Genomic DNA, 11,331 nt, shown 5'->3' with positions numbered 1-11,331 from the left:
CGATAAAAAGCACAACTATAGTGAAGTTATATGTCCTTGCTACTTTTATAGGCCCGGCACCTAGAGAAATGCAAAAGTCTTGAGATGTTAAGGTGGGGATGAATGAGAGTAAGCATGAGAAAGAGAAAAAAACAGTATTGACACGACTCTGAGAGTGAGTGAATGCAAAGGGGAAGGTCAAAACATGGTAATTCGTTACCAATACTGTCGAAGGAAGATCGAAGCATTGAAATTAGCCGACAGTGCATGCGCTCTATAACATTAGCATACACGAGCCTGCGAAAGAAGCACGTGGAGTGGCGTCATAGTAAATTATGAGAATGAGTAAATTGCATGCCAACACAGAGCGTGAGAGACGCTCTCTTTTGTTTCAAAGAGAAGAGATGTAGTTAGCAACTTGAAGTTCGTATATTGGCTTCATCGTGTAAATTCAACCGGTATTTATGATAATAAGCTCATTCATTGTCTTACACGCATCCGATAAACTCCTACTATGAACGGATCAAATACGAAGAAGAATCAAATTTTCATTTCTGTGATTCATGTCACTCAACAGGGTTGTAGTAATTGGTTATAAGATATATAAAATGTAAATATACGAAATAAAAACTTTCAATGATCCAAGAAAGTAATCATTTTGAAGGTATGTTCCTTGATGTTGGGCTTTCTACGACATATCGCGAGTTAGCATATAGCACGTGTGTTGCACGCCTATCTTACGATTTTTAATCAAATAGGATATATGTTATTGTTGTGTTCGGTTAATCACTCGTAGTATGTTCGAACCATGTCCTAAGACAGACTATACCAGATACGCATCAATGGACTAGTTTGGGATACCAAAAGTCGTTATAGGCATGGGCGCCCAGTTTAGAGGGGAGGGGGCGTTTCAAAGATCTTTCTGAGGGGCAACGTATCATTTTACACCGCCTTGCCCCTCTCAATATTCTATATTGGTAGCATCCCAATTTGCGTTGCCATAAATTTTTGTATATCCAATCTAAGGAGTTTCACAAACATAATTTTACATATCTATAAGTTCTATAGAATTTGAAAAATTAAATATTTTTAAAATTATCTTATATCTAACAACCATCACCAGTGAAGAAAAAGAAACATCAACCAAGAATAGTTGAATACACCCGAATGAGTGCGCGTTTATAATGACAGTGACCTCGAATTCCGGTGTACTTGAATTGCATAATTGATTTCTTTTTTCCTCCTTCTCTACTTCTCCTCACGAGTAAGTAGGTGCCCAACTTTTGCGCACTTAGCAGATGCTGAGGTGCTAGCTTGTGCTTGCATCAAAGAAAAGTGTACTTGGTCACAGCCGACGGAAAGGACGTGAAGCATACGCATAGGTTGATGAATTATGCTATCGCAAAATAATATCAAAAAGGTTTGAATATTTTATACTCCGACAGAAAAGATTAAAACAATATGGGATTGCACTGTATGTTGGTATGAAATAGTGATCATCTTTACAGATCATTTTTCGTCATTATAATATATACTGATAAATTGAAAAAAAAAACACTGAACAGCTTTTTTGGCTCTAGCTTTGGTCAATGCTGGCTTTCTTCTTTGTTTGTTGATATTGACCAACTTTTTCCAGACACGCGTTCATTTTTTATTCGTCTCCTGTGCTTCGTTTGCGAGTTTAATATAGCGTATGCGGCTGGTGGCCTAGAGGTAGAACAGCGGTACAATCATCTTTTCTTCCGATCGTCTGAGTTAGTGCTCATAGTCTGACCTTATGATTGTGTCTACCGTAAAGTGGGGCATTTTACATTTGAAAAAAAAATTGAAAAAGGGAAAAAGTACGATATACAGTAAAAATCTTTTTACACGATTCTACGTACCGTGCAAAAAAAACGTGTAAAAAAACGCGTTATTCGGAAAAACGTCGTAAAAAACCGCGTTATTTGGAAAAACGTCGTAAAAAAACCGTGTAAAAAAGAAACTATGTAAAAAACAGCCTACTATAGTCTGTTATCGTTACTGTTGCTTACTATAACGATTTTACGCAAAGACGAAAAATCGTTTCACTTATTTTATTATTTCGTTTATCTTGGTACGCTTGTGACATGTGACAACGATATAAGCCGTGAAGTGAAACGACGAGTTGCAGCTGCGAACAGGGCCTTCTACGGACTACGTAACCAGCTAGGGTCCCGTAGTTTGCTAACTCGCACAAAACTAGCGCTGTATACGACGCTGATACTCCGGTGGACGGACAGGAAGCATGGATGTTGAAGGAGGCTGATCGACGAGTGCTCGGAGTTTTTGAGCGTAAAGTTCTGCCATCGATACTTAGCGGTAAATTGGAAGATGGAGTGTGGCTCAGAAGCATGAATCACGCTTTGTACCAGGTATGCAAAGATGCTGATATAGTGAAGGTAATACACCGGGTCAGGCTTCAGTGGGCTGGACATGTAGCCAGAATGCCTGACGAGAGAGCCGCCAAAACTATCTTCAGTAGAGAACCAGGAAGAGGCCGTAGACTCCGTGGTAGGCCTCGCACGTGGTGGATGTGCGAAGTGAAAGAAGATGCACGATCTGCTGGTGTACGAAGAGACTGGAGACCGGCTGCCCAAGACAGAAGAAGCTGGACATCTCTTATTCGTTCGGCCCTAGACCGGTGAACGGTCCGTTAGCCAAAAAAGTAAATAAGTACTAATTAATAGTGGACTGCAAATCATGTGTCCACTGAATAGTATGCAAAATATGTGTCCAATAAATAGACAGCGAAATATTGGTACCTAAGCTTTGCTTTCTAGTTTAGTGAAAACGAAAACAACAACAAAATGCGGCCATTCCGAACAAATTGCAAAAAACCGAATGAATTTTGAAACTGGCGCTTCGCTACATAATAAGTGAACTAGCTGCAAATTATTGAACTAGTTGCATGTTATTGTCTGTTTTCTTGTGATACACTGAATTCTAAAATCCAACTATTGTGTGCATTACAATGGAATATATAATCAAATTGTCGTGCATGACGTGTTGATTACTTCTCTGTGTTTCAATAAACAAGTATTTTTCCTCTGTTTGCATTTTTTTTACAAGATTGTTTATAGTTCGCAGCATGTAACGTATGAAATTCAGAATACATTTAAACTTTTACTTAATTGTCTTTTTTTGACGAAATTGCTATATAGTTTAGAATTATTTAGAATAAGTATTTTATTCTTGGTAATATAAGAAAAAATATAATAATATAGTCAAAACAAATAGAGTTTGAGGAATATAGAAAACTAAATTTTATATATATATATATATATATATATATATATATATATATATATATATATATATATATATATATATATATATATATATATATATATATATATATATATATATATATATATATATATATATATATATATATATATATATATATATATATATATATATATATTTCACACATCGACAGCTTATCTCAGTAGTTTGCCATCCTCCAATTTCATTTTATTCATTTTTCAGTTCGAGCATAGCACTGTACACAACAAGAACCACAACAGCAACCGGATCGTATAAGCGAATTCCATAGGCTAGAAACTATGTCAATGCCAATGCAAAGCTCCGGTTGAATGCCACAAACGATGCGAAGATCACTGGAATGACTCGACATGAATTAACTTTTGAACAAATAAAATGTTGAAACATGTTTTACTGGTGTTTTTTAGTATTGACTTTGTTAGCTTTTTTTTTTGTTAACATAAATGTAGTAATCTAGGACAAAAACATTAACAGCTTACAATCTCCAAAATCGCCACCCTGGATTTGTTGTGGCAGAAGATTCCAACGACGCAGCGTGCGAGGTGGAAGGAACGAGTCTACTGACCCACTTTCTGAGACCAAGTTTTCATAACAATTTCTTCAAGCAATTTCTGTCTTTCTCTTTCCCACAATTACCTTTTCTCCAAGCTGCCATCAAGCAACCGGCGAAGCAGCAGCCGTAATGCAGGATGTGATGCTGGCAAAGCCTAAAAGCGGGAAGAGCTGACGGAAAACGTGACCGGCTTTAAGGCCAGTAAAAGATATTGAAAAAAGCTTTAGTAATAGTGTTATGTATAACTCCGGTGAACACTTTTTTCTCATCCAGAGCTGTTCACTTTGTAATTTCCGTGCATTTTTGTGAATCCTGGCGAGGGAGATTTTGTATATTGTTTAACGTATCATTTCAAAATGAATGTTGATATTATAATATTAGTTTATTTATATCTTAATAAAATTTTTATTAAACCTAAATTTGCATGACCGCTCTATTATACATAACCAATAATTGAGGTAGAGGTACAGAGTCGAGATCCATCATAGATGAATTTTGCCAAAGGTTATTGGTGATCAATCGCAGGCGATGATTCGGAGTTAATATCAATATTACCTACGAATTTTCGTATGTAAAAATGTTCCCGATATCAAAAATTAATTATTATAATACAGTTTAAATACACTCAAATATATTTATTCAATAGCATACTTTGTACAGTCACACGAAGACGAGTTGGAGGTGTATACTCAATTTTCGCAACTCTACTCACCAACACCCTAAACGTTGGTCACTCCGATTACAGTTCAATGAACCCATCAGAAGCGTAGTCGTTGTTCCACATAATCCTGCTGGTTATACAAGAAAGCCTGTAATCGTATTGCTAAATGGAATTAATCAAGCCTGTTTTTTCCTCACATGTGACGTGTTTCATTTTCCCACGGATTACTCCTGAAACCGCAAAGCTTATCGCCATTCAGATCACCTATGGACTGCTTTCATCGACTTTTCGAGGTTATACGAGGCGTTTGTCCCAGTTGTTGCTTTTCTTGTTGTTGCCTTGCATAGTAACGATCATCAAAAAAAATTTCCGCAAAAGAAAGTTTGTCCCAAAAATCGTGGCCGCGGAAAAAAATCACATTTGCGTTCTTCAGTAGATCTTTTTCATACGACGACCAAATCTGGGACGATAGAAAGGCAGTACAGAAGAAATTATTTCACCTTTCTTCCGTCACTCTTTATGGGCCAAAATCATCGGCTTTCTCAGCCAATAGTATTTTTGCGGGTGTCAACGTGGAAAGTCCACACTAAACACAGTTAACATAAAACGTTAGAGTAAGATTTGAATTACTATGTGTTATTATCACTTCTATATAATTGTGTGAAAGTCGATAAAAAATGGTTATTTTCGTTGAAACATGTAAAGTTTGTTCACTTTCACTACACGTTATACTATACCTGGTAATAGATTTCAGTATTATTTATGATTGTCAATTATTTATCTTAAAATCGAACATCTTGAGTGTTACTATATTCATATTTTATGATCTTGGGTAAGGCAACAAAAATTTGAAATGACTATTAAAAATAATGGCAAGGACCGATAAATATGAACGCTTAGACACTGTGGCTCGCCAGTAATAATCATTGCTGACAGAGATTTAATGTAAACAATGAAATGAGGCAATCGGAATGATTTTACAAAGGAATCTGCCTGGCTACCTACCTACAGCAGTCAGCACTTTGAGGTCATTATCACTGTTATCTACACGTCTCGTGTTTTTGTTTACTCTAACAAGTGGCAACAGCTTCTCTTTCACCTCATAACACATACGGGCACTTAGAAAGACTTGCTTTCTACTGTAATTAGAAACGTTCGAGCATTTGAACTTGATTGGCAAATTCTTTGAAAGCACTAACAGCAAAAATGCATAGTCTTGTGTAGAACCCAATGACATAGCCACAATCGAAGACATAACCAAGAATTGAAAAGTAGAACTATTGGACTACTTTACAAACCATCAATATGTTGAACAATCAAAGATTAAAAATGAGCTTCTTCACTTTTGAAAAGCTCCGAATGAATCGTTGAATAACACTGATCGACGAAATGAAAAAAAAGTGCATTTCAAAAGCTCAAACTGGAAAAAATAAATGAAATTTATGTTGCAAATCATTTTTTCTGCCAGCACTGCCAGTGTACCGGCGTCAGTCAGATTTCCATCAGAAGTAACCTCTGAAACACGTTGTAGATTCTTTCTAAGCCTAGAATATTGACCTAAATTTGTTTGCTTGATCCAGCTGAGTGTACAAACTCGTAACGACAGGTTACTTCTGATGGGAATCCTACTTACGCCGGTACATTGGTAATGTTGGCAGAAAACAAGATTTTCTGCATTTAAATCGACATACTCAACTTTGAACAGCTATAGCTCTTCTTAGGGACATTCTAGCTCTTCAGTGTCCTCCGCAAAGTTGTTAGGCATCTCAAATACTATACTTTAACATAATGTAGTGCATTATTAGAGCATTATTGAGCTCTCTAGGAAGGTAAATGCAAAAAAGTAGGTTTTCCCATATAAATTTCCATACAAATTTGAAATGCAATGCGCCAAGCGGAGACAAAACCAATCGACTTCAGGTAACTTTAGGGTTGTTTGGACGAGATCTTCCCAATTTGCCTTGAAGATGAACAAGGTCATTGCTCTGTGAAAACATAAGCATTTCCGTAAGAGAAGAAGGTCTTCGTGTCATATGCAGTCGAGCAGTGACTTTAAAGGAAATGAACTCAAATCAAAACAAACCACGATACTTGTAAACTTTGCTTATCTGTTTAAATTACCAACTTATGCAAATACTTTATACTGTTTTGTTTATAAACAGCAAGGTTATTGCTGCCACTTGTCTACATACAAACGTAGATATAGACACATGAACAGGACACATGAACTATGGGTTTGGGCTGAACCAAATCATGGTTGAGTATTCCAGAATGGAACTGAAACATTGAGTAAATGACAACGAGGTTCTTGATTTTTTATATAGGGAGTGGGAAAGGTTACCATTGAATTTACTTTGTAAACAATCGACATATAATAACACAGTGCAACTTTTTTTGCGATTTCGGCCATTCTGAGCTCGATTTGGGATCATTTTCTTTTTTGGCCTTTTCTTACCTTTAGAAGGCGGTTTCGGCCATTCTGAGCTCAATTTAGGATTAATCTCTTTTTTGGCCTTTTCTGGCCTTTAGAAGGCGATTTCGGCCATTCTGAGCTTAATTTGGGATCATTTCCTTTTTTGGCCATTTCTGGCCTTCAGAAGGTGATTTCAGCCATTCTGAGCTAAATATGGAATCATTTTCTTTTTTGGCCTTTTCTGGCCTTTAGAAGGCGATTTCGGCTATTCTGAGCTCAATTTGGGATCATTTTCTTTTTTGGCCTTTTCTGACCTTTCGAAGGCGATTTCGGCCATTCTGGGTTTAATTTGGAATCATTTTCTTTTTTGGCCTTTTCTGGCCTTTAGAAGGCGATTTCGGCCATTCTGAGCTTAATTTGGGATCATTTTCTTTTTTGGCCTTTTCTGGCCTTTAGAAGGCGATTTCGGCCATTCTGAGCTTAATTTGGGATCATTTTCTTTTTTGGCCTTTTCTGGCCTTTAGAAGGCGATTTTGGCCATTCTGAGCTTAATTTGGGATCATTTTCTTTTTTGGCCTTTTCTGGCCTTTAGAAGGCGATTTCGGCCATTCTGAGCTTAATTTGGGACCATTTTCTTTTTTGGTCTTTTCTGGTCTTTAGAAGGCGATTTCGGCCATTCTGAGCTTAATTGGGGATTATATTCATTTTTGGCCTTTTCTGGCCTTTAGAGGGCGATTTCGGCCATTCTGAGCTTAATTTGGGATCATTTTCTTTTTTGGCCTTTTCTGGCCTTTTCTGGCCTTTTGAAGGCGATTTCGGCCATTCTGGGCTTAATTTGGGATCATTTTCTTTTTTGGCCTTTAGAAGGCGATTTCGGCCATTCTGAGCTTAATTTGGGATCATTTTCTTTTTTGGCCTTTTCTGGTCTTTAGAAGGCGATTTCGGCCATTCTGAGCTTAATTTGGGATCATACTCTTTTTTGGCCTTTTCTGGCCTTTAGGAGGCGATTTCGGCCATTCTGAGCTCATTTTGGGATCATTTTCTTTTTTGGCCTTTTCTGGCCTTTAGAAGGCGATTTCGGCCATTCTGAGCTTAATTTGGGATCATTTTCTTCCTTGGCCTTTTCTGGCCTTTAGAAGGCGATTTCGGCCATTTTGAGCATAATTTGGGATCATATTCTTTCTTGGCCTTTTCTGGCCTTTAGAAGGCGATTTCGGCCATTTTGAGCTAAATTTGGGATCATTTTCTTTTTTGGCCTTCTCTGGCCTTTAGAAGGCGATTTCGGCCATTCTGAGCTTAATTTGGGATCATTTTCTTCTTTGGCCTTAAGAAGGCGATTTCGGCCATTCTGAGCTTAATATGGGATCATTTTCTTTCTTGGCCTTTTCTGGCCTTTAGAAGGCGATTTCGGCCATTCTGAGCTTTAGAAGGCGATTTCGGCCATTCTGAGCTTAATTTGGGATCATTTTCTTTTTTGGCCTTTTCTGGCCTTTTGAAGGCGATTTCGGCCTTTCTGAGCTTAATATGGGATCATTTTCTTTCTTGGCCTTTTCTGGCCTTTAGAAGGCGATTTCGGCCATTCTGAGCTTTATTTGGGATTATTTTCTTTTTTGGCCTTTAGAAGGCGATTCCGGCCATTCTGAGCTTAATTTGGGATCATATTCTTTTTTGGCCTTTAGAAGGCGATTCCGGCCATTCTGAGCTTAATTTTGGATCATTTTCTTTTTTGGCCTTTAGAAGGCGATTTCGGCCATTCTGAGCTTAATTTGGGATCATTTCTTTTTTGGCCTTTTCTGGCCTTTAGAAGGCGATTTCGGCCATTCTGAGCTTAATTTGGGATCATATTCTTTTTTGGCCTTTTCTGGCCTTTAGAAGGCGATTTCGGCCATTCTGAGCTCAATTTGGGATCATTTTCTTTTTTGGCCTTTTCTGGCCTTTAGAAGGCGATTTCGGCCATTCTGAGCTTAATTTGGGATCATTTTCTTTTTTGGCCTTTTCTGGCCTTTAGAAGGCGATTTCGGCCATTCTGAGCTTTATTTGGGATAATTTTTTTTTTTGGCCTTTTCTGGCCTTTAGAAGGCGATTTCGGCCATTCTGAGCTCAATTTGGGATCATTTTCTTTTTTGGCCTTTTCTGGCCTTTAGAAGGCGATTCCGGCCATTTTGAGCTAAATTTGGGATCATTTTCTTTCTTGGCCTTTTCTGGCCTTTAGAAGGCGATTTCGGCCATTCTGAGCTTAATTTGGGATTATTTTCTTTTTTGGCCTTTAGAAGGCGATTCCGGCCATTCTGAGCTTAATTTGGGATCATATTCTTTTTTGGCCTTTAGAAGGCGATTCCGGCCATTCTGAGCTTAATTTTGGATCATTTTCTTTTTTGGCCTTTAGAAGGCGATTTCGGCCATTCTGAGCTTAATTTGGGATCATTTCTTTTTTGGCCTTTTCTGGCCTTTAGAAGGCGATTTCGGCCATTCTGAGCTTAATTTGGGATCATATTCTTTTTTGGCCTTTTCTGGCCTTTAGAAGGCGATTTCGGCCATTCTGAGCTTAATTTGGGATCATTTTCTTTTTTGGCCTTTTCTGGCCTTTAGAAGGCGATTTCGGCCATTCTGAGCTTAATTTGGGATAATTTCCTTTTTTGGCCTTTTCTGGCCTTTAGAAGGCGATTTCGGCCATTCTGAGCTTAATTTGGGATCATTTTCTTTTTCGGCCTTTTCTGGCCTTTAGAAGGCGATTTCGGCCATTCTGAGCTTAATTTGGGATCATTTTCTTCCTTGGCCTTTTCTGGCCTTTAGAAGGCGATTTCGGCCATTTTGAGCATAATTTGGGATCATATTCCTTATTGGCCTTTTCTGGCCTTTAGAAAGCGATTTCGGCCATTCTGAGCTCATTTAGGGATCATTTTCTTTTTTGGCCTTCTCTGGCCTTTAGAAGGCGATTTCGGCCATTCTGAGCTTAATTTGGGATCATTTTCTTCTTTGGCCTTAAGAAGGCGATTTCGGCCATTCTGAGCTTACTATGGGATCATTTTCTTTCTTGGCCTTTTCTGGCCTTTAGAAGGCGATTTCGGCCATTCTGAGCTTTAGAAGGCGATTTCGGCCATTCTGAGCTTAATTTGGGATCATTTTCTTTTTTGGCCTTTTCTGGCCTTTTGAAGGCGATTTCGGCCTTTCTGAGCTTAATTTGGGATCATATTCTTTCTTGGCCTTTAGAAGGCGATTTCGGCCATTCTGAGCTTAATTTGGGATTATTTTCTTTTTTGGCCTTTAGAAGGCGATTCCGGCCATTCTGAGCTTAATTTGGGATCATATTCTTTTTTGGCCTTTAGAAGGCGATTCCGGCCATTCTGAGCTTAATTTTGGATCATTTTCTTTTTTGGCCTTTAGAAGGCGATTTCGGCCATTCTGAGCTTAATTTGGGATCATTTCTTTTTTGGCCTTTTATGGCCTTTAGAAGGCGATTTCGGCCATTCTGAGCTTAATTTGGGATCATATTCTTTTTTGGCCTTTTCTGGCCTTTTGAAGGCGATTTCGGCCATTCTGAGCTTTATTTGGGATAATTTTCTTTTTTGGCCCTTTCTGGCCTTTAGAAGGCGATTTCGGCCATTCTGAGCTCAATTCGGGATCATTTTCTTTTTTGGCCTTTTCTGGCCTTTAGAAGGCGATTTCGGCCATTTTGAGCTAAATTTGGGATCATTTTCTTTCTTGGCCTTTTCTGGCCTTTAGAAGGCGATTTCGGCCATTCTGAGCTTAATTTGGGATCATTTTCTTTTTTGGTCTTTTCTGGTCTTTAGAAGGCGATTTCGGCCATTCTGAGCTTAATTGGGGATTATATTCTTTTTTGGCCTTTTCTGGCCTTTAGAGGGCGATTTCGGCCATTCTGAGCTTAATTTGGGATCATTTTCTTTTTTGGCCTTTTCTGGCCTTTTGAAGGCGATTTCGGCCATTCTGGGCTTAATTTGGGATCATTTTCTTTTTTGGCCTTTAGAAGGCGATTTCGGCCATTCTGAGCTTAATTTGGGATCATTTTCTTTTTTGGCCTTTTCTGGTCTTTAGAAGGCGATTTCGGCCATTCTGAGCTTAATTTGGGATCATACTCTTTTTTGGCCTTTTCTGGCCTTTAGGAGGCGATTTCGGCCATTCTGAGCTCATTTTGGGATCATTTTCTTTTTTGGCCTTTTCTGGCCTTTAGAAGGCGATTTCGGCCATTCTGAGCTTAATTTGGGATCATTTTCTTCCTTGGCCTTTTCTGGCCTTTAGAAGGCGATTTCGGCCATTTTGAGCATAATTTAGGATCATATTCTTTCTTGGCCTTTTCTGGCCTTTAGAAGGCGATTTCGGCCATTTTGAGCTAAATTTGGGATCATTTTCTTTTTTGGCCTTCTCTGGCCTTTAGAAGGCGATTTCGGCCATTCTGAGCTT

Source organism: Wyeomyia smithii, chromosome 1 (genome assembly GCF_029784165.1).
Source record: "Wyeomyia smithii strain HCP4-BCI-WySm-NY-G18 chromosome 1, ASM2978416v1, whole genome shotgun sequence".
NCBI classification, from domain to species: domain Eukaryota; kingdom Metazoa; phylum Arthropoda; class Insecta; order Diptera; family Culicidae; genus Wyeomyia; species Wyeomyia smithii.
The sequence above is the reverse complement of the archived record's forward strand: the minus strand, read 5'-3'. Positions refer to the sequence as shown.